Source organism: Hyla sarda, chromosome 10 (assembly GCF_029499605.1).
Source record: "Hyla sarda isolate aHylSar1 chromosome 10, aHylSar1.hap1, whole genome shotgun sequence".
NCBI classification, from domain to species: Eukaryota; Metazoa; Chordata; class Amphibia; order Anura; family Hylidae; genus Hyla; species Hyla sarda.
Genome location: NC_079198.1, coordinates 69220052 through 69243017, shown reverse-complemented (window position 1 = coordinate 69243017; position 22966 = coordinate 69220052). Strand labels below are relative to the sequence as shown.

General features: G+C 41.1%; 2 protein-coding genes across 3 annotated transcripts in view; both read right to left on the bottom strand.

Annotated features, from left to right (window-relative positions):
* Nucleotides 1–9879, bottom strand: part of DNAAF3 (dynein axonemal assembly factor 3) — a 359599-nt gene extending 349720 nt beyond the window's left edge. The window contains exon 1 of the mRNA XM_056543961.1: nt 9873–9879. The gene's annotated coding sequence lies outside the window, so the exon portion shown is untranslated. The remainder of the gene's footprint in view (nt 1–9872) is intronic.
* Nucleotides 1–22966, bottom strand: part of LOC130294334 (synaptotagmin-1-like) — a 302141-nt gene that overhangs the window by 225887 nt on the left and 53288 nt on the right. The window lies entirely within an intron of this gene.

The following is a 22966-nucleotide window of genomic DNA, read 5'->3' as shown; positions in this document are numbered from 1 at the left end:
CTTAAATTTAACTTTTTAATCACTTTTTACAAAAAAAAATAAAATAAATTTGGAATAAAATGTGACAAAAAAACAAAGCAGCCATTTTGGACTTTTTTCTCATGTTTACGCTGTTCACCTTATGGGATAATTAACATATTTTGATAGTTTGGACATTTATGCATGTGGCGATACCAAACATGTTTATAATTTTTTTTTCTACACTTCTTTTTTTGACGATTTACATTTTTATTGGGGGAGGGGATTTTTCAAACTTTTTCCCTTTTTTTTTTTGACAAATTTTTTAACACTTTTCATGTTCCCATAGGAGGCTATTTATAGCAATCATTTGATTGCTAATACTGTTGAGTGCTATGCATATGAATAGCACTGATCAGTGTTATCGGCAATCTTCTGCTCTGGTCTACTCTATCTCAGACCAGAGCAGAAGACCCCTGAAGACAGCCGAAGGCAGGTAAAGGGACCTCTGGTTGCCATGTTGGATGATCGGATCCCTGCGGCAGCACCGCGGGCGATCCGATCATCCATTTAAATGCCCCCATTACCGCAGATGCCGTGATCTGTATTGATCATGGCACCTGAGGGGTAAATGGTGGACATCAGCGCGCTTGCTGATGTCCGTCATTACCAGCGGGTCCCTGGCTGATGGGAGCACCACACCGGTGCTCGGGTCATGTACATGACGAAAATGTACGTCCTGGTGCATTAAGTGCAACCGCATCATGACGTACATTTATGTCAATTGTCGTTAAGGGGCTAAAGAGGTATTCCAGGATTTCTTTTTATTTGACTATGCTACAGGGGCTGAAAAGTTAGCGTAGTTCATAATATAGTGTCTGTACCTGTGTTTGATGGTGGTCTTGCAATTCTCCTGTGATGTTTGCACCAAAGTTTATTTTTAACAGCTTCCAAACAACTCAGGTTATCCCAGGTTTCTGTGCAGCCCAAGACATTACTTTACTAGTCAGGTGATGAAAGGGAACCTGTCAGCTTCAATGGGTGTGTGGGGGGGAATCATTTTGCAAGGAATTGTAGTTCTGGCAGGTAAGTACTAAAAACACCTTATGGTGGATAACCCCTTTAACCCCTTAAGGACCGTCTTTTTCCGTTTTTTCATTTTCAATTTTTCCTCCTTAACTTAAAAAAATCATAACTCTTAAAAATTTTCACCTAAAATTCTATATGATGGCTTATTTTTTGCATCACTAATTCTCCTTTGTAACGACATTAGTCATTTTACCCAAAAATCTACGGTGAAACGGGAAAAAAAATCAATGTGTGACAAAATTGATGAAAAAACACTATTTTGTAAGTTTTGGGGGCTTCCGTTTTTACGCAGTACATTTTTCGGCAAAAATGATACCTTATCTTTATTCTGTAGGTCCATGTGGTTAAAATGATACCCTACTTGTATAGGTTTGATTTTGTATCACTTCAGAAAAAAATCATGAATACATCATATTCTGACCCCTATAACTATTTTATTTTTCTGTGTTCAGGGCGCTGTGAGGGCTCATTTTTTGCGCCGTGATCTGAAGTTTTTAGCGGTACCATTTTTGTTCTGTTCAGACTTTTTGATCACTTTTTATTCACTTTTTTGTGGTATAAAAAGTGATCAAAAATGCACTATTTTGGACTTTGGAATTTTTTTTGCGCATACGCCATTGAACGTGCGGCTTAAAAAGTGGTATATTTTTATAATTCGGACATTTCCGCAAGCGGCGATACCACATATGTTTATTTTTATTTTTATTTACACTGTGTTTTTTTTATTCTTGGAAATGCCGGGTGATTCAAACTTTTATTAGGGGAAGGGATAATTGAAAGGGTTAATGATTATTTTACACTTTCTTATGCAATATTATAGCTCCTATAGGGGGCTATAACATTGCATTAACTGATCTTTTACACTGATTGATCCATCTCCATAGGAATGGATCAATCAGTGTTTTCGGCGATTGAATGCTCAAGTCTGGATCTCAGGCTTGAAGCATTCAATCGGCGATTGGACAGCACAGGAGAAGGTAAGAAGACCTCCTCCTGTGCTACAGCTGTTCGGGATGCTGCGATTATACCGCGGCGATCCTGAACAGCTCCCTGAACTAACCGGCAACTTTCACTTTCGTTTTTAGCCCCGCGGCTCAGCTTTGAGCGCGGGGCTAAAGGGTTAATAGCGCGCGGCACCGCGATCAGTGCCGCGCGCTATTAGAGACGGGTCCCGGCTTCATTATGACACCGGGCCCGCCGCGATATGATGCGGGGTCACCGTGTGACCCCACGTTATATCGCAGGACCGGGACCCAGGACGTACCCATACGTCCTGGGTCCTTAAGAGGTTAATTATTTTATTTTCCTTCTTCATTATCATTCTTGTGTGCCCACAATTAATTTCAGCCTAAATATTCCACATATTAAATTCCTTGGTTGCTTGGCTGGTGTGATCTGCCTTACAGCCATCTCCTAAACCATTTCTTTCCTTCTGGTTACATAGAAGCCAAGTTCTACATATAAGAAGCGACATGGTCTGTAACTATTAATGTCTTTTAGCAATTAGCGTATAGCTAAAATGACTCAGCCTTCTGACTTTTTTCCCTGGTCCACTCTCCCCCCCCCTCCTATCCCTGTCTTCTGAAAGGACTGTCTGCACCATGAAAGGATCTTAATTCTGTTATTTTCCTCCCATAATAGGTTTTCACAGCTAATAATTTCAGAGAATGCATTGTCTCTCCACTTACAGCAGCTTTTCATGTAATATTACAAGGTTTAACAAGGACTTATCGTGTTGTAATCTGCCAGCTTCTTTTTATTCTAAACATTTCATGCAGCACTATGTTCTTCATTGTTCTTTTCACTATTCAGCTCTAGTTCTTTATTTTTTCCTGTTTCTATCTTTACCCATTTCAATGTTTCTTTCTCTCCCTCCCCCACCTCTTCCACTCCTGTTCTTCATCTCACACCATGGCTTGCTTTTTTAGAATGTGTAAGTACTTTCATTCGTTTGCACCCACGCTTTGTCACTTCTCACCACCATGCATATGTAAGTATAGACACACTCTTAATTTGCCCCTGTTACTTCCTGTTAACATTGCACTTGCCTGGTGAACTATGGTTGCAGTAAACATTATTTCTATTACTATATTCTTATTCCTATAGGAACCAATTTTGTCAGGTGACTTTTTATCCAATATGTAACACATACAGAGCAATTACACAGGAAGACAGAGCCCAAAAACACAACAGCTAGAGGGAATTATGAGACCCCCTTTTATCTCAAATGGGGACTATCTAGGAAGGTAAAGCTTTAAATTGAACATATCCCTTTGTCCGGTAATGATTTATCACATTAAAGGGAATTTGTCAGATCTAGATCATGCCTAGAGCTTAAGTGTCAAGGAGGCTGCTCCAAGCTGCAGCATGCATGCCTCCTCCCTCCCCACCCCTCTCCATCCTGTTTGATTGAGTTACAGGGATCAGTGCTAGAAGGCAAGCAGGGAGAGGTTAGGGAGAGAGAAGACAAGCATGTTGTGGCTCAACACAGCCTTCTTGACACTGGAGCTGACAGGTTTTCCTTAAATGGGCACTCTAATTAAAACTAATTATTGCTATCATACTCCTTGTGGTAAAAAATATAAAAAAAATAAAAAAATAAGTATATATATATATATATATATATATATATATATATATATATTTATATTTATAATGTACTGAAGTTTGCTATGTTATATTTGTGTTTAAAAAAGCTGCCACTAGGTGTCTCACCGACTTGTCCAGATCACATTTTCCCCAATCTTTTGCATAGACTTTGGACACCTGTTGGCCTGACAGAAGTCTAAAATTAGGAAATGCAGTCTTGAGTGTTGAGGGCGGGGGGGGGGGGGGGGGGGGGTTATGTGCAGCCTTAGCCAATCATAGCTCATCTCACACACTGAACTGCTCTGGGCTGTATGTAGGAGGAAGTTCAACCCTGTATGGCTTCAGATGATGTCACAGCCTGCTGGGGAATGCCCCTTACCAGTCTGTTAATCTGAGAAGAAAATACAGAGCAATATCAAGGTAGAAAACTAAAAAAATAATAAAAATAAAAACAGGGGGTGGTTTATAATGATGGGGGCAGTGAACTGGAAGGATTATAAAATTTAACAAGCTCATGATAGGTACCCTTTAAGTGAAGGTACATTAAATACATGCAGAACAGCAAGTCCAGTTGGCTATTCTGCAGTCTCTGTGCAAGATGTTTTTCTGTATCCAGTACATTTTCCATTATATACATGTAGCAGCATATCAAGTTTTCTTATCTCTGTTAGGCTAAGTTTCCACTGGTTTTTTTTCCTACGTCTTTTTGTCTTTAAAAATCACCAGAAAAAAACGCCAGTGCAATTTCTTTCTGGCATGTTTTTCTGGCGTTTCTGCATTTGAGTGGAAGTTGCATTTTTGGCCCCTTTGGCGTTTTTTTTCCAAATTTGTTGGGTACCAAAGGGGAAAAAAAAAAAGGATGCAGTAGTGATGGGAAAAATGTATTTAACCAAACTTTTAAACTTTAAACTTTTTAAACAAGGATCAATTTATGTGGGGGGGGGGGGGGGGGGGGAAAGGGGGGAGGGCACTAAAAATGTAAATGATATATACATGACCACTGCAAAGTAAAAAAATAAATAAAAATATTAAGTGAGCAGACTTCAGAAATGTGCTTTGGAATAAACAAAAATCTAAAAGTTGCAGCATGTATAGAAAAGTTGCACGTGCACAAGTACGTGCGACTTTTTTACGCAAAAAAAATCTACTACCGAGCTTAATAAATCTCCTTCAATATTGCTAAAAGATTTATGCTACATAGTGTATCCCGGCACATTTCATTGTCCATAAAAATGAAACAGATAGTCTACATTTTAGCATTATAGAAAGTATCCCAGAATCTTGTCCAAACAGATACCATGAGTCCTATAGTGTTCGTGCAAATATTCAAAATGCAAATTTTTACCTCGAATAACAGCACTTTGCGATTTTGCTAATATTTAGAATATAGTGATATATATTTGTAATGAGGAATATTCATTCTTTTTTTATGCAAATTTTTATGCAAATATCAGCATTTCCAGATTGGACACTGATCCCTCCCTTCTTTTAGGAAAGATATAATTGCACATACGCACTATGTGAATTTCATTAAGAATTTTCGTATGAAACAAAAAAAGAACGAACATGCGAATATGCGAATGTCGCTAAAATAGGACGAATATTCATCCATACATTCGCAAAATATCGCAAATTTGAATATGACCCCTGCTGTTCATCACTAGAGTACTACTGGATTTTTAAATCTAATTGTTTATGGCCAGAGGGTCTTAATGAAACAATTGAGAAAACTACTATTTAATAGTTATTTTCTTAGATATTGTATTCATCTATCTTTATTTATTTATCTGTTTATTTATTATATGTATTATTTATGAGACTATTTGGTATTGAGTGATGTGATCTCTGTTTGACCTTTGACCTGTGATCTAATTTCTTTCCCTTTTTTTGTGACTCCAATATAATGTGTCTATGGTTTGTCTGAAGAAAGGGTCAGAACGATCCTGAAACGCATTACATGAATTTAATACATTTGCTTGTTCTATTCACATGAAGCTTTAATCCTTGTGGCAGCGCTCCGCAACAACCCTTGCCTTCAATATCACTTATACTTTTTTTGGGCCGGAGTACAGAGCAAAGATGCCAGCACAGGGTAAAGCCGCTCCGCATCTCAGGGATGAAGGATGATCACAGCGGGTGTCAGAAATGACACCTGCTGTGATCTGTCCTTAACTGCAGGTACTACTGCTCCCAACATGGAGCACCCTTGCTCCATGCTGGGAGCTGTAGTACTTGGATTAATAGACAGATCGCAGCGAGTGTCACTCCTGACACCTGCTGTGATCCTCCTGTATTATGTATAGATGCGGGCTGCCGCTTCTATGGTCCCCTGGACTGAAGTATATATATATATATATATATATATATATATATATATATGTGTGTATATACATATATATATATATATATATATCTTTATATATATACACCCATTCATATTTCCCACAGAGAGTTGTCATTGGCTGGAACCATCTGGCCAATCACAGCTCTCTGTGGGAAATAGGAATAGGTGTATATATACGGCAGTGCAGGGGACCATACAAGAGCGGCCGGCCGCATCTATACATTATACAGGAGGATCGCAATCTGTCACTTAGTACAGGTACTACTACTTCCATCATGGAACAGTGTGCTCCATACTGGGAGTAGTAGTACTACCTAAAAAATGTTTAAAAAAAAGGGTAAAACACATACACACTACATTTTTAGTATTGTCGGCTACATTTTTAGTGCCTTTCCCACCCACATAAATTGATCCTTATTTAAAAATGAATTCAAATTTTGTTATAATAAAGATAACTTTCGTTAAATACTATTTTTTTCCATCACTACTGTAAATTTTTAATATTTTTTTTAATGGTACCCTACGAAATTTTATTAAAAAAGGTATCTCCACCACTTTTTTCGATCGCTAAAGTTAAAAAAACAATAAAAACCGCCTGTAAAAAAGCCAAAGTTAAAACCCACATGTCCTTTTTCTTGCCGTTTTTTTTTAACTCCCATAGACTTCTATGAGAGAAAAATGCCAGGGGGGAAAGATTTCAGGGGGGAAAAAGAACACCAAAGGCTCAACATGCTGTGACTTTGCAAAACCGCCAAGGAGCTGAAAAACGCCAAAAGGATTAAAAAAACGCCAAACTGAAAAACGCAAAGTGGAAAAAGAATTTTGCAATCTCTCAATGATTTACATCTGGCCGCAACTTTTTTTAGCTGAAAAAACGCCATGCGGCAGAATTGGCGTTTTTCTTGATATTTTTCCCCAAAAAAATTAAAGTGGAAACTTAACCTTAGGATTGTGTAGTCAAGGTGCAACCATCAATGTTGGTCCAGCAGCAGGATACCTTTTTTGAATCTCCCGACAAGTCTATGGGACTTCGGGGAAAAACCCACTGCTTTTTGCTTCAGTCTTGGACAAGCCTCAGACTTTAAACTTGGTTTATATATACTTGTTGATATACAATCCCCAGTTTATGAAGATGAAGATAACAATAACAAAACCAATTTTTATCACTGATCCTCATCTGCCATAAAAATTATCATTATCGGCAACACAAACGGTACATGAATATTTTGTTCATAGCAACATTTACATTTTTTCTTGGATATTGAACATTTACATTTGGCTTTTTAAAGCATGGCACTACAATTCAGATCGCACAATTTCATTTTTGCCCAGTGCAAAAAGGTTCCAAATAACCTATTATACACTTTTCTTGTTACATTATAGTGGATTTTTTTTTTTTTTTTTTGGGTTGAAGCATGACTAGTTTAGAAAATGCTATACACAATGGCAAGTACAATATTTGCTATATTTTAAACATGTAACAATAGACAGTAATATCCCCAAGTCACCATATTTTCTATTCATGATAAAGCTTTGTTTACTTTCACTAGAGGTTAATGTTGGTGGAGAGAATGAAGCAACTAGGGATGTGCAATGGAGAAAGAAGAATTCCCCCGACTTGAGTTTTGTCTAAAGCCAAGAATAAGTCCTGCATGTTGGTGGGAAGGGGGCAACTACCATTCTATTCCTGTTGTCGCTAGTTGGTTCTATTAGGAGCCACCCGACATGTGTAAGGGCCATGTTGCTCACGAATATTCGCAATCAGAATTTTATCGCATATTCGCGAATTTGTGAATATGATGAATATAGCACTATATATTCGTAACTACGAATATTTGCCTTTTTTTTGCATATGCAAAATGTTATGCGCATATGCGCGAATATTGAGTCCTCCTTTATTTAATGGTAAAGGGAACTGTAACTAGTGCATTAACTCTGTGATTTTATGCCAATTGAAACCAATAGGCTCATTGTGGTCTATGGGGATCTCACGGCATGTATAACAGTAAGCTAAGAAGTACCGTCTCAGCAGCACAGTGGATGGGAGACCAACACATGTTTGAGTCCTGGGGTTTTACAGTGTTGTGGTTTAATTTTACTTTCCTGGAAAAGTTTCTGAGTTGCCCATAGCAACCAGATTGCTTCCTTCATTTTTCAGAGGCCTTTTCAAAAATAAAGAAGCAATCTGATTGGTTGTTATGGGCAACTGCACAACTCTTCCTCTACACTGGTTTTGATGAATCTCCCCCATAGAGGGAGATTAATCAAAACCTGTCCAGAGGAAAAGTTTCTGAGTTACCCATAGCAACCAATCAGATCACGTCTTTCATTTTGCAAAGACCTTCGAAAAATGAAAGAAGCAATCTGATTGGTTGCTATGGGCAACTCAGCTGCTTTTCCAGGAAAGTAAAGTAAACCACAACACTGTAAAACTCTGTCCCACCCCAGGACTCAAACCCGTGGTGGTTTCAGAAGGTGGAGCTACTGAATGGGTTCTTTAGTTCTGTATACACTATGGAAAAAGGAGCTGACATTGGCCAGGTCAGTGCTGGTAACACATCATGTAATGTACTGAACTGGCTTAATGTAGAGATGGTACAAGGTAAGTTAAGTAATATAAATGTAAGCAAATCTCCAGGGCCAGATGGATTGCACCCAAGAGTTCTTAGAGAGGTAAGTTCAGTAATATCTGTACCCCTGTTCATGATATTTAGAGATTCTCTGGTGTCTGGTATTGTGCCAAGGGACTGGCGCAAGGCGAATGTGGTGCCAATCTTCAAAAAGGGCTCTAGGTCTTCCCCAGGAAACTATAGACCGGTAAGTTTAACGTGCATTGTGGGTAAATTGTTTGAAGGACTTATAAGGGATTACATACAGGAATACATAGGGGATAATTGTATTATAAGTGATAACCAGCATGGGTTTACTAAGGATAGAAGTTGTCAAACCAATCTAATTTGCTTTTATGAAGAGGTGAGTAGAAGCCTTGACAGAGGAATGGCTGTGGATATAGTGTTTCTGGATTTTGCTAAAGCATTTGATACTGTCCCTCATAGACGTCTGACAGGTAAGTTAAGGTCTTTGGGTTTGGAAACTTTAGTTTGTAACTGGATTGAACACTGGCTCATGGATCGTACCCAGAGAGTGGTGGTCAATGATTCGTACTCTGATTGGTCCCCGGTTATTAGTGGTGTACCCCAAGGTTCAGTACTGGGCCCGCTGTTGTTTAATTTATTTATCAATGATATAGAGGATGGTATTAACAGCTCTGTTTCTATCTTTGCAGATGACACCAAGCTTTGTAGCACGGTACAGTCTATAGAGGATGTGTATAGGTTACAAGATGACTTGGATAGACTAAGTGTCTGGGCATCCACTTGGCAAATGAGGTTCAATGTGAATAAATGTAAAGTTATGCATCTGGGTACTAATAACCTGCATGCGTCGTATGTTTTAGGGGGGATTAAACTGGCAGAGTCACTGGTAGAGAAGGATCTGGGTGTACTTGTAGATCACAGACTACAGAATAGCATGCAATGTCAGGCTGCTGCTCCAAGGCCGGCAGGATATTGTGATGTATCAAAAGAGGCATGGACTCAAGGGACAGGGACATAATACTCCCCCTTTATAAAGCATTGGTACGGCCTCACCTGGAATATGCTGTTCAGTTTTGGTCGCCTGTCCATAAAAGGGACACTGTGGAGCTGGAAAGGGTGCAGAGACGCGCGACTAAACTAATATGGGGCATGCAACATCTTAGCTATGATGAGCGATTAAAGGAGTTACAATTGTTTAGTCTTGAGAAGAGACGTTTAAGGGGGGATATGATAAACGTATATAAGTATATTAATGGCCCATACAAAAAATATGGAGAAAAACTGTTCCAGGTTAAACCCCCCCCAAAGGACAAGGGGGCACTCCCTCCGTCTGGAGAAGAAAAAGTTTAGTCTCAAGGGGCTTCTTTACCATGAGAACTGTGAACTTATGGAACAGTCTACCTCAGGAACTGGTCACAGCAGGAAAAATTAACAGCTTTAAAACAGGATTAGATACATTCCTGGAACAAAATAACATTAATGCTTATGAAGAAATATAAAATCCCATCCCTTCCCCAATATCGCGCCACACCCCTACCCCTTAATTCCCTGGTTGAACTTGATGGACGTATGTCTTTTTTCGACCGTACTAACTATGTAACTATGTAACTATGTAGACAAAGAATAAGTCAGCCAGCACTTTAGTTGATACCAAACTATTATATGGACCTGGCCTACAGGTGCACGCTACTAGGCTAGATATACAGCAACAGAAGAATGCAGCAGCACACTGCCAGCACAAGGATATAGGTGAAACATGAATATGCAGTTAAAACATGGAGAGCTCTACAGCTATGGTGTAATAGATGCAAATGTGAAACTATGAAATAGTGAGGCACTTAGCTCGCAAATTTGTCTCCGCCGGCGGTCAAATAGCTTGGACCGTCCCACCGCGATAAGGTGGCCTCATTAGGATGGACCCTACACTCTGTGTGAACAATTCAGTAAGCATGGCAGGGTCTGGAACATCCAAGACACCTTATATGCACACCTGATAGAGGTGGGTGGGGTGCAAGGCCAACATGGAGGTAGCCACTCCCCCGTATGTGTAGGGTCCGTCCCAATGAGGCCACCTTATCGCGGTGGGACGGTCCAAGCTATTTCACCGCCGGCGGAGACAAATTTGCGAGCTAAGTGCCTCACTATTTCATAGTTTCACATTTGCATCTATTACACCATAGCTGTAGAGCTCTCCATTTTTTAACTGCATATTCATGTTTCACCTATATCCTTGTGCTGGCAGTGTGCTGCTGCATTCTTCTGTTGCTGTATATCTAGCCTAGTAGCGTGCACCTGTAGGCCAGGTCCATATAATAGTTTGGTATCAACTAAAGTGCTGGCTGACTTATTCTTTGTCTGTATTGCACATACGGGGGAGTGGCTACCTCCATGTTGGCCTTGCACCCCACCCACCTCTATCAGGTGTGTATATAAGATGTCTTGGATGTTCCAGACCCTGCCATGCTTACTGAATTGTTCACACAGAGGCATATTCACAGTGTAGGGTCCGTCCCAATGAGGCCACCTTATCGCGGTGGGACGGTCCAAGCTATTTGACCGCCGGCGGAGACAAATTTGCGAGCTAAATGCCTCACTATTTCATAGTTTCACATTTGCATCTATTACACCATAGCTGTAGAGCTCTCAATGTTTTAACTGCATATTCATGTTTCACCTATATCCTTGTGCTGGCAGTGTGCTGCTGCATTTTTCTGTTGCTATGTAACTATGTAACTGTGCTGCCAAGAGGGTCCCGCTTATCTTAGTGTTTTACATGGTGTAAGATCCCCATAGACCCATAGGGAGGACTCAATATTTGCGAATATTCGCGAATATTCGTGAATATGCGCATATGCGGAAAACCAGTGTAGAGGAAGAGTTGTGCAGTTGCCCATAGCAACCAATCAGATTGCTTCCTTCATTTTTGAAAAGGCCTCTGAAAAATGAAAGAAGCGATCTGATTGGTTGCTATGGGCAACTCAGAAACTTTTCCTCTGGACAGGTTTTGATAAATCTCCCTCTATGGGGGAAATTCATCAAAACCAGTGTAGAGGAAGAGTTGTGCAGTTGCCCATAGCAACCAATCAGATTGCTTCCTTCATTTTTGAAAAGGCCTCTGAAAAATTAAGGAAATAGTCTGGTTGCTATGGGCAACTCAGAAACTTTTCCAGGAAAAGTTTCTGAGTTGCCCATAGCAACCAATCAGATCGCTTCTTTAATTTTGCAGAGGCCTTGTGAAAAATGAAAGAAGCAATCTGATTGGTTGCTATGGGCAACTCAGTAGCGTTTCCAGGAAAGTAAAGTTAAGCCACAACACTGTCCCACTCCAGGACTCAAACCCGTGTTGGTCTCCCATTCACTATGCTGCCAAGACGGTCCTGCTTAGCTTAATGTTTTACATGCCGTGAGATCCTCATAGACCACAATGGGCCTATTGGTTACAATAGGCAAAAAATCACAGAGTTAAAGCACTAGTCACAGTTCCCTATTCCATTAAAGAAGGGAGGGCTCAATATTCGCAAATATACGCATATATTTTTGCATATGTGCAAAAAAACGGATATAACGAATATGCGAATTTCGCGCACATATGACGAATATTCGTCCATATATTTGCAAAATATTGCGAATTCGAATATGGCCTATGCCCCTCATCACTAGCCATGTTAAATTGGTCGATGTGCTGTGTAAATAAATGCTGATCTTAAAGATCAGCTCTTGTGTAATAAAACTACTACAAGGCTCGAGGATAGCATAGTGAATGACCACTAGATCATTCATCTTGCCCTTTGAGTCATCCATTCATCAGCCGCACATCCCTGAATACCAATGGAAATGTGTGACCAACAAATTAGAATTTTTTAGGCAGCGTAAAACTAAGTGGTAATAAAGACATATATACGACACAGGGGGATATTGGCCTGTTTGGCTGGTAATTGCTCCATGTCATAGGCCCTAGAGATACTGCTGAACTTTTTGGGGAATGCTCCTAGCCTGGAAAGTGACAGGTTAGTCCAGCCTGTGGGAGCCAGAGGAATAGACTAAGCCCCTTTCACACCACCGTTGTTACATAGCGGTAGTAGGGGTAGCTGGGAGAATAGCGATAGAAAAAATACTGCTTGTGGCATCTTTTTCTCCCGCTGAAAAACAGCGGCGCCCGATGGACCCCATTGACTATAATGGGGTCCATCGGGACCCGCTGTTGCCTGTTGCGCCCTGTCAAAATGACGGCCGTCAAACTAAAAAAAAAAGAAAAAAAATAGTGTTTGATGGCTGTTCTCGACAGGCGCAACGGCAGTGTGAGAGAAGCCTAAGGCTGGTATGAAACATGCATGGTGTTTGTAGTGTTGAGCACTCGGCTCAAACTGTAAGCTAGGGAAGCTCTGTATTAGATATAGACTGGTGGCCAAAATTGTACTTTGTAGCGGTGTGCTAAAATATGCATGGTCTGCTGACAATTTGTTGCAGTACGCATACCACTACAACTAGCTGTGGCTAATTTAAAATTTACCATAGCATTGGATTGAAAGTTAAGGATGTGATATCTGTCTCTATCCAGAAGATGGTGATCCCACTGAGATGTGCTAACTGTCTCAATCCAGAAGATGGCGATCACAATGGGATGTGCTAACTGTCTCAATCCAGAAGATGGCGATCCCACTGAGATGTGCTAACTGTCTCAATCCAGAAGATGGCGATCACAATGGGATGTGCTAACTGTCTCAATCCAGAAGATGGCGATCCCACTGGGATCTGCTAACTGTCTCAATCCAGAAGATGCCGATCACAATGGGATGTGCTTACTGTCTCAATCAGAAGATGGCGATCACAATGGGATGTGCTAACTGTTTTAATCCAGAAGATGGCGATCCCACTGGGATGTGCTAACTGTCTCAATCCAGAAGATGGCGATCCCACTGGGATGTGCTAACTGTCTCATTCCAGAAGATGACGATCCCACTGGCATGTGCTAACTGTCTCATTCCAGAAGATGGCGATCCCACTGGGATGTGTTAACTGTCTCAATCCAGAAGATGGCGATCCCACTGAGATAAATGATGGCGATCCCTGTGAGCTTAATGACCCTCAACTCCACCCCCTGAATACAAGCCTATGGGAGGGGGTGTGACAGCTGTCACACCCCATCCCATAGAATTGCATTGAGGGGGCGGAGCGTGATATCACACGGGGGCAAGGCCGTGACATCACAATACTCCGACCCCGTAATCGGCAGTCATCAGACCCGAAGCGAACATGCTCCGGGGGCTGATGGTAACGGGGTGCTGCGTGAAAAATCACGGGGGTCCCCAGCGGTGGATTGGGGATAAGATGTCTTAGCGCCGGAGTACCCCTTTAAAACTCATAAGACAATCAATTGGTCTTCTATTTAAATCTGTGCTAGAGACAGATTTTACATATAAGCCTCTTTATGTATGTGGAATTCCCACCAGCAATAAAGGAGTCAGAACTGTAGCCAGCAGATGGTTAGTTGCCTACAGCGCAGCTCCCTGTAAGTACAGCTTATAGAGCATCAAATGAAGTACATCTACAAGTCATTTACATAGCAAAACAATATAATGATATTACCTATTGTGCATTTTCCATTTTATTCCTTAGATTTACATATAAATTGTTCCTTGGTAACTCATGTACATGATAATTATATGAACAAAAAAAACTATTTCCCACCAGTTAACCCTTACTCGGACATAAAAATGTTTTGCCTGCTTAACAGTTTAACATTAATGGCGTGTTTTTATGCATTTTACTTACTGACAATTACTATGATGAGAGAGGAAGGTATAAATTACCATAAAATATTCCATGTATCAGTCATTTAGTGCCAATTGACCCCTTAACCCTTTAAGGACCGAGGGGTTTTCCGTTTTTGCATTTTCGTTTTTTCCTCCTTGCCTTTAAAAAATCATACCTCTTTCAATTTTGCACCTAAAAATCCATATGATGGCTTATTTTTTGCGCAACCTATTCTACTTTGTAATGACTTCAGTCATTTTGCCCAAATATCAACAGCAAAACGGAAAAAAAAATCATTGTGAGACAAAATTGAAAAAAACCCCGCTGTTTTGTAAATTTTGGGGGGCTTCCTTTTCTACGCAGTATATTATTCGGTAAAAATGACACCTGATCTTTATTCTGTAGGTCCATACGATTAAAATGATCCCCTACTTATATAGGTTTGATTTTGTTGTACTTCTGGAAAAAATCATAACTACATGCAGGAAAATTAATACATTTAAAATTGTCCTCTTCTGACCCCTATAGCTTTTATTTTTCCGCGTATGGGGCGGTATGAGGGCTCATTTTTTGCGCCGTGATCTGAAGTTTTTAGCGGTAACATTTTTGCATTGATAGGACTTATTGATTTTATTAATTTTTTCATGATATAAAAAGTGACCAAAAATGCACTATTTTGGATTTTGGAATTTTTTTGCGCGCACGCCATTGACCGTGCGGTTTAATTAATGATATATTTTCATAATTCGGACATTTCTGCACGCGGCGATACCATATATGTTTATTTTTATTTTTTTATTTACACTGTGTTTTTTTTTAATGGGAAAATTCAAACTTTATGGGTGATTCAAACTTTTAATAGGGGAGGTGTTGAATGATCTTTATTCACTTTTTTTTCACATTTTTTTTGCAGTGTTATAGCTCCCATAGGGACCTATAACACTGCACACACTGATCTTCATCATTGATCACTGGTTTCTCATAAGAAACCACCAGTGATCGATGATTTTGCCGCTTGACTGCTCATGCCTGGATCTCAGGCACTGAGCAGTCATTCGGCGATCGGACAGCGAGGAGGAAGGTAGGGACCTCCTGCTGTCCTGTAAGCTGTTCGGGATGCCGCAATTTCGAACTTTGAACGCCGAGTCTAAAGGGTTAATAGCGATCAATGCCGCGCGCTTTTAGCCACGGGTCCAGACCGTTGTTAGAGGTCGGGCCCGACCCACTATGACACGTTATAGATCAGGAGCGGACAGGTTAAGGACCAAGCCCATTTTCTCCGGTGGAAAACTTTTTTTTTTTATCAACTGGTGCCAGAAAGTTAAACAGATTTGTAAATTACTTCTATTAAAAATTTTTTAATCCTTCCAGTACTGATTAGTGGCTGTATACTACAGAGGAAATGCTTTTCTTTTTGAATTTCTCTTCTGTCACGACCACAGTGCTCTCTGCTGACCTCTGCTGTCCATTTTAGAAACAGTCCAGAGCAGGAGAAAATCCCCATAGCAAACATATGCTGCTCTGGACAGTTCTTAAAATGGACAGCAGAGGTCAGCAGAGAGCACTGTGGTCGTGACGAAACAGAAATCCAAAAAGAAAAGCATTACCTCTTTAGTGTACAGCCCCTAAAAAGTACTGGAAGGATTAAGGTTTTTCTAATAGAAGTAATGTACAAATCTGTTTAATTTTCTGGCACCAGTTGATTTAAAGAAAAAAATTTTTTTTCCACCAGAGTACCTGTTTAAGGACCCGAGCATTTTTTGCACATCTGACCACTGTCACTTGAAACATTAATAACTCTGGGATGCTTTTACTTATTCTACTATAACAGTATTCTATTTTAACCTCTAAAGGACGCAGGGTGTACCTGTACGCCCTGCAACTGGCCCTGGTGTTTAAATTGGGGTCACGCCGTGACCCCACATCACACCGGGTCGGTCCCGGCTGCTATTGATAGCCGAGACCCTTGGCTAATAGCGCGCAGCACAGATCATTGTGCCGTGTGCTATTAACCCTTCAGACGCGGCAATCAAAGTTGATCTCCACGTCGAAAACTAAAGTAAAAGCTTCCTGGCAGCACAGTCGGGCTGATCTGGACTATCGCGATAAAATCGCGATGTCTCGATCAGCTAGGACACGAGCGGTGGCCCCCTTACCTTGCTCCGTTGCGTCCGATCTGCATTTGATTGCGCCAAGCCTGAGCTACAGGCTTGAGCAATCAACCCCCTATTACGGTGATCCATGCAAAGCTATGGCTTTGCAGGGATCAGAGTAAAAGATCAGTGTGTGCAGTGTTATAGGTCCGTATGGGAGCTATAACACTGCAAAAAAAAGTGAAAAAAATATAGTTAATAAAGGTCATTTAACCCCTTCCCTAATAAAAGTTTGAATCACCCCCCTTTTCCCATAAAAAAAAAACTGTGTAAATAAAAATAAAAATAAACATATATGGTATCGCCGAATTCGTAAATGTCCGAACTATAAAAATAAATTGTTAATTAAACCGTCAATGGCGTACGCGCAAAAAAATTCCAAAGTCCAAAATAGCGTATTTTTGGTCACTTTTTATATCATATATATCATGAAAGTGATCAAAAAGTACGATCAATGCAAAAAGGATACCGATAAAAACTTCAGAACACGGCGCAAAAAATGAACCCTCACACCGGCCCAAACACGGAAAAATAAAAAAGTTATAGTGGTCAGAATATGACTATTTTAAACGTATACATTTTCCTGCATGTAATTATGATTTTTTTTATGAAGTATGACAAAATCAATCCTATATAAGTAGGGCATCATTTTAATCGTATGGACCTACAGAATAAAGATAAGGTGTAATTTTTACCCAAAAATGCACTGCGTAGAAACGGAAGCCCCCGAAATTTACAAAATGAAATTTTTCCTTCAATTTTGTCGCACAATGAATTTCTTTTCCGTTTCGCCGTGTTTTTTTTGGTAAAATGACTAATGTCACTGCAAAGTAGAATTGGTGGCGCAAAAAAATAAGCCATCATATGGAATTTTATGTGCAAAATTGAAAGCGTTATGATTTTTAGAAGGTGATGAGAATTTTTTTTTAATTGAGTCCTTAAGGGGTTAAAATTTTTAAAAATCTGAATTTTTCAGGGACCAGTTCAGTTTTGAAGTGGATTTGAGGGGCCCAAATATTAGAAATACCCCATTATAAAAACTGCACCCCTCAAAGTATTCAAAATGACATTCAGAAAGTTTGTTACCCCTTTAGGTGTTTCACAGGAATAGCAGCAAAGTGAAGGAGAAAATTCAAAATCTTTTTACAAGGGGTAAAAGGAGAAAAATCCCCCCAAAATTTGTAACCCAATTTCTCTCGAGTAAGGAAATACCTCATATGTGTATGTAAAGTGTTCGGTGGGCGCAGTAGAGGGCTCAGAAGGGAAGGAGCGACAATGGGATTTTGGAGAGTGAGTTTTTCTGAAATGGTTTTTGGGGAGCATATCACATTTAGGAAGCCCCTATGGTGCCAGAGCAGCAAAAAAACAACAACATGGTATACTATTTTGAAAACTACACCCCTCAAGGAATGTAACAAGGGGTCCAGTGAGCTTTAACAGCCCACAGGTGTTTGACGACTTTTCGTTAAAGTCGGATGTGTAAATTAATTTTTTTTCACTAAATTGCTGTTTTTTCCCCAAATTTTTTATTTTTACAAGGGGTAATAGGAGAATATACCCCCCAAAATTAGTAACCCCATCTCTTCTGAGTATGGAAATACCTCATGTTTGGACATCAAGTGCTCTGCTGGCGCACTACAATGCTCAGAAGAGAAAGAGTCACATTTGGCTTTTGGAATGCAAATTTTGCTGAAATAGTTTTTGGGGGCATGTCACATTTAGGAAGCCCCTATGGTGCCAGAAAAGCAAAAAATACCCCACATAACACACTATTTTGGAAACGACACCCCTCAAGGAACGTAACAAGGGGTACAGTGAGCCTTAACACCCCACAGGTGTCTGATAAATGTTCATTAAAGTAGGATGTGAAAAGGACTGGGGTTACCCCAAATTTTTCATTTTCACAAGTGGTATTAGGAGAAAATGTCATTGTAAATATGTAAATACATTTCTTCGGAGTAAGGACATACCTCATATTTGGATGTAAACTGCTCTGCGGGTGCACACCAGGTCTCAGAATAGAAGGAGCGCCATTCAGCTTTTGGGGAATTTTGTCAGGGGCCTTGAGCATTTACAGAGCTACCATAGACCCAGAACAGTGGGACCCCCCCTCAAGTGCCATCATTTTGGGAACTACACCCCTCAAGGAACGTAACAAGGGGTACAGCTCACAGGTGTTTGGAACATTGGGCCTTAAATGACAAAATAGGGTTGTTGTTTTTTTACAAAATGGTTACCCCAAATTTTTCATTTGCACAAGGGGTAATAGGAGAAAATGCCCCCAAATTTTCATAGAGTTCTATGTCATAGAGGTCATAAATTGTCATAGAGGTCTGTTTGCATTTGAGGCCTATGGCATATCAGTAGCTGACGGTTACATACATTCAACGGAAAATAAAGGAAAGGAACACCTACATGTGACCCCATTCCACACAGCACATCCCCTGGGGAAGGTGTATAGGGGTAACTGGGGGGGGGGGGGGGGATGAAAATTACAATTTTACTACTGATATGCCAATTATGTTCCCAGAATGATGACCCAGAGTATAGCCAAAAGTATAAGAACCAAAAGGACAATATATCAGGGGAAAGAGGAAGAATCAAACAAATATAGCCACAAATTTTGGAGTGCAATAAACAGGCTGTAACTACTATCCTATATTTTACTATTTATGTTTACATGCTGCATTCTTGTATGTTTGCCTTGGGATGCGACTTGTTTATGCATATTACCATTAACTGCTAATGTGCAGGGCCGGTGATACCACCTTTTTTGATGCTGCATTCCTCTCGCTATTATAGGTTTTTACTATATGCATTGTCTTTTTTATGTAATTAATAAACTTGGACTCAATGGGACACAACATTTGTTCATAAAGCGACTCCGCTTTTCTTTGTTCTTTTTAGTGTTGTTATATAGCCAAAAGTAAAAAATATGCCCACCCCAAACCCTATACTCTGAATCATCATTCTGTGAATGTGATTTGTGTGGCCGTCCCTAACCTGTTGCCTCAAATGCGCACCCCGCTCAGGTGGAGAGAGAGCGCTGTGCATTTGAGGCAACATAAAAAAAAAGACCCCAATGCTAGTGACTCAGTGACCCATTTTTGGAAAAAAAAATACCCCCCAGAGGTCTTATCATTTTTTTTATTTATTTTTTATGAAAGAGTTTTTTGGTCAATTTAGTGGTTTATGGGGTTAAAATTTGGAATGTATTCTGGACTTGGTACATTCGGGTCAAATTATGGAAAATTTTTATGAAAAGGGAAAATTTTGTACTCCATGGAAGTGTGATACTCCCTTAAGCAGTTTTTTAATGCAGAGGCCCGGATGATCGGGGAAAATTGAGTGGTGGTATCCTTCCGTATCCCCCTCTTGTGACACACTCTGCATTTTTTCTGGGATCATCCCTTCTTTCCAGTGAGGGGGATCTCACTTGGAAAGTGCTGGCCTGGGACGATCCTGGCACCTATATTTCTAGTTCCTTGGGCATTCTGGCCTGCTCTTTCCCGATCACCAAATATCAGGGCCCTTTGGACTCCTTTTTGGAACTGGAGGAATGTCACTGGAGTTGTACATGGCAACATGTACCAAGTAGACCGCAACTTTTTTGTACCATACCCTGGTTTTCCGCATGGCGATGTATGGCTTGAGGAGATGATCAGAGAGATCAACTTCCCCCCATATACTGATTGTAGTCCAGAATACAATCAGGCTTGAGGACCGTTGTTGTGGTACCTCGCACAGGGACAGGTGAGCTGCCATTACTATGAATTGTGAACAGCATAAGGACATCCCTCTTATCCTTATACCTGACCAGCAACAGGTTTTCATGGGTATAGGTGTCAGAACAAAATTTAGAGGGAGGCCTCTCTGGTTCTTCCGCACGGTCCCACAAGCGGACGTGGATCTGGCAGCAAGGGATGTGAACAGAGGGATGCTGGTATAAAAGTTGTCCATGTACACGTGATAACCCTTATCCAGAAATGGGTGCATGAGGTCCCAAATGAGTTTCCAACTAACACCTATAGTGGGGGGACATTCTGGGGGTTCAATACGGGAATCCTGTCCCTCATATACTCTAAACTTGCAAGTGTACCCTGAGGCACTCTCACAAAGTTTGTAGAGTTTCACGCCATACTGCGCCCGCTTCAAGGGAATATACTGGCGGAAGATGAGTCTCCCCTTAAAACTGATAAGAGACTCATCTACAGAGAGCTCCCTGAGGGGTATGTAGGCCTCCCAAAATTTGGCCCCAAAGGGATTTATGACCGGCCTCACTTTGTAAAGCCGGTCATAGGCAGGATCACTTCGAAGGGGACATGCAACATTTTCAGCGTAATGCAGGCATTTCCGTATGGCCTCGAACCGCCTCCGTGCCATGACCATACTGTAGAGTGGGGTCTGGTAGAGAACGTCCCCACTCCAGTTCTGCCTGACACTGTTTTTTTTCACTATGCCCATATGCAGCACGAGGCCCCAAAATGTTCTCATTTCAGCTGCATTGACAGCGTAGAATTCATTGGGCCTAGCCAAAAGAGAATCTGGTTGGTGGGTGATGAACTGTTGGGCATACAGATTTGTCCTCTCGACCATATGATTGACAAAGTCGTCACTGAAATAATAACTAAAAAAGTCTATTTCAGTGTATACGGCTGTTTACAACCAGATTCTTGAGTCGCCAACAAGCTCAGGAATCTGTGGCTGATATCTCTCTGGGGGTCTCCAGACAGGTTCACTGGAAGGGGGCTCCTGGCAGTGTCTAGATGATGAGGAGGACAAGGAAGAAGACAGAAAAGTAGTATCTTCCTCGTCCTCACTGGCAGATTCAGAGTTGGTGGGAAGTATAGCCACTTGCCTCATCCACTAATATGCCTGGCGGGCCATCACCTTTTTTTTCTACGGTGGCGGGGGGGGGGGGGGGGGGGAGGTATGTGTGTGTGTGTGTGTGGGGGGGGTGTTTTAGTGTGTATGTATGTGTGTTTGGTGTATGTATGTGTGTTTGGTGATAAAATTAAAAAAAATGCTGCGGCTAAAATATAAAAGGTAGCCAAATGCAGTGCCATGAAGCCCTAATAGGGCCCGGGTCACACTGCAAAATGTGCGTCGGACCCTTTAGGACCTATTAGGGGGATCAGGGGGGGATTTATTTATATTTTTTATTTTTATTTTTTTATTTTTATTGATTTTTTTACTCCTACCTACCTTTAAAACTCACCATGCACTAACAGTAGCAGGAGGCCACTTCTTCAGCCCTGAGGGGCACAAATCTTATCAGAGGGGGGGGGGGTCCCTGGCTTCTTCTCTAGGTTCTGCCCGCTCACTGAACTCGGTGGGCTAGCAGAGCTGAAAGAAGGGGACATTGACCTCTCCTCTGCCGGCTGCTATTGGTCGTCCGACCAATAGCAGCTCATCTGGCGAGTTGACATGATCGCCACCTCCCCCCAGCATCAGGAGATTGGCGGTGTCACCGCCAATCACATTCAAATGCCGGGTCATTGGGTCACACGTGTATGACCAGAATCGCCGCAGATCACGGATGTGAATTCACCAGCGATCTGCGGCGCCAACATGGGGGGTCTCAGGACCCCCCCCCAGGCATGGTCATGGGATGCCTGCTGAATGATGTCAGCAAGCATCCTGGTCAGGTCCCCGCCCGGCAAGCGTCAGGGACCGGAATTCCCGCGGGCGAACAGGTACGCCCTGGGTCCTTAAGTACCAGGATGTCAGGACCTACCCTTACGCCCATGGTCCTTAAAGGATTAAGCAGCTCCCAGTATAGGGGGACACAGAGAGGATAATTGCATGTAACCAAGGTTATAAATACTTTACCGTATATAAATTGCACATGACAAAACAAAGGAAGTATTTAAACTTGCTTTCTGCCTACAAAGGTGTAAAAAGTTTAGCTTGGCGCCCCCATAGGTAACTTCTTTTCTTGGCCACACGCTGCAGCCTGTCCTAGTTTCCGGCTCCATCACTGGTAATTAGTGTTGAGCGGCATAGGCCATATTCGGATTTGCGATATTTCGCGAATATATGGACGAATATTCGTCATATATTCGCTAAATTAGCGTATTCGCAAAATTCGTGTATGCTAAAATTAGCATACAGAAAATTAGCATATACAAATTTCCCCATATGCAAAAAGTCGCACGCCAGTCTCACACAGTAGTATTAGAGCCTTCTTTACACCACACAAGCTGGAAGCAGAGAGAGGTGATCACTGTGATGTGTACTGTGAAAAAAAAAAAAATATTCCTAATTACGAATATATAGTGCTATATTCGCGAACATTTGCGAATTCACGAATTTGCGATATTCGCTAATAAAATTTGCATTGCGAATATTCGCGAGCAACACTACTGGTAATGTTGCCTCTATGCATTTGTAGCTAGTAAGCAGAACAGTTAGAGACCTGGGCTCGGCTTTCTCTTAGCCAGCAATATAGAACAGTGTTAAATAAAAATAACATACAGAGC